Source organism: Arachis duranensis, chromosome 9 (genome assembly GCF_000817695.3).
Source record: "Arachis duranensis cultivar V14167 chromosome 9, aradu.V14167.gnm2.J7QH, whole genome shotgun sequence".
NCBI classification, from domain to species: Eukaryota; Viridiplantae; Streptophyta; class Magnoliopsida; order Fabales; family Fabaceae; genus Arachis; species Arachis duranensis.
In genome coordinates, this window is record NC_029780.3 from 9,880,282 (window position 1) to 9,882,580 (window position 2,299).

Genomic DNA, 2,299 nt, shown 5'->3' on the forward strand with positions numbered 1-2,299 from the left:
AGAATTAAAAGTACCAAATTAAGGACAAATGAGTGAATAATAAGAAATTATAACTTCGTACGTGTATAAAATAAAGAGAATTTATTGATTTATTTTATGTTAAACGATAAAACTAATAATAGTATATTAATAAAAGGATATATCTTTAAAAAAGTCACAATACAATTTCAAATATTTTCATAAATAAACCGATAAAATTTTTTATCGATAAAATGATGCTATTATACAATTTTTTGGCAAAACTTAAAACCAAAAGGAAAATAATTTTGTGTGGGTTAATATAAATTAATTATGTACCAAATAAGTAGAATTTTTTATTTGTTTGTTTCAATATATCAGCATGGGCAAGCAAATTAAAATGATTATTCGGAATTTTATGAACATCGACAGTATGTACTATACGTGACTCCATTTTAAAAGATATTTTGCACGTGTGTACAGAAGATATATTCCACTTGATTTTTCAATCTCAAAATTTGAGAAGACATAGACCTTCCTTTTTACCGATTCATTTTCAAATATTTTTGTCAAATAAGTCTTAATTGAACAATGAATTTTATCGTATTGCAAAATAAATTAAATATAAAAGCTATTAGTATTTACAAAACTATAAAAAAGAATTGTTTTTGACTTGTGAAATGGTGTACTTATAAAATTAACTTAAAATATGAACTAAAATATTTATAAGAATTTAATTTTGATGCACTGACAGTGTAACACGTGCATCCAATTATGTAATGACACATCAATAAAAATAAATACATTTCACATTGACCGCGTGAATGGTCATTCAAAAGAACGGATGTGATTACACGACTGTGTAAAACGCTTTACACTGTCAGTGAATCAAAATTAAACTCTATTTATAAATTGAACTTAGCATTATTTAAAAAAATTTAGTAAATGAATCAATTAATCTTATCATCTATTATAACTATTTCTAACTATTTCTATGTAAACCGTCTTGGTCTTATCAAACTTGAATAGAGAACTTTCTATAGTCTTATAATTCTTGTCTTTATTTTTCATACTTTCTCTTCATATAATCTACTATAGGTGATACTATTGATAGGATCGTAGTCAATAGTCATTAGGTATGGAAAAAAAATATAGAATATAGACTATGTGAAAATCATAAATTTTTTAAATGATAAACATGAAAGAAAATTTACTTTTACTTATTATATATACTAATAATATGTAAATAATTTTAAAAATTTACTAATAATACTAATAGTTTAAAGATAATTTTACTATAATTATAATAAATTTAGTTATTACTCTAAATAAATAAAATAAATAATATATTTAAAACTAAAGAAAAAAATTAGCGTTTATTATGTTTGGAATGTTTCCATATTTTTTTTCTTTTTTTTGTTTGTCATTCTTTCAATGCAATGTTAGATCAAGGAAATTCTAAATTTAAAATATAATAATAAATATGTCATGTGATGGAAAAATAACAAACTATATATATATAATATATATTATTGCTATATAGAGAGTCAATACACAAAGATGTTTAACATGTAATTTACTTTTTATGATGTGTCAATTTTTTATTGGTTGATATTTCAATTTAATTACTAATTATATTAGTAATTTAAATTACTTAAATTTAACTAAATTTAATATTTTAACTATAATAAAGACTATTTATAATTAAACTATTATTTAAAATAGATCATGATATAATTTTTAAAATATTAATAAAGAAACATTGTTATAATTAAATAAATTATTGATGAAAAAAATTATTGAAAAAAACTGTTGAAATAATATTGATGAAAGAAATTATTGAAAAACTATTACAAATTTATTAACTTAAACATTGTTCTAATTAACAATTAATTAGGCTCTATAGCTAGAACAAATTAAAGCGTAGGATCGAGAACCCATCTCAGCATAAAGGTATTTAGGTACAATTTCAGAGGCTTTTCAAGGTTTCGATTTGATAAAAAAAAAACAGTGGCCAAATAAAAAAAAAGATCATTCTTAAGAAAAGAAATAATTCATCCTTCGTATGTATAAAAAATTGTTATTATAATAACATTTGGTACAATATCATATTTAAAAGTACATCTTTAATTTGATAACTTTATAATAGTAAGTGTAAGCTCTAATTTTTGTAACAATAAGGATTCATACTGCAATTGATGTTAAAATGGAGTGAAACTCATGAGAGAGGGATAAATTTTTAGTTATTAGTATAATAAATTAAAATATCAACCGATAAAAAATTAGTATATTAGAAAAGATAAATTACATGTTATTTTAAAGAGGGTTTAATAGAATTCAC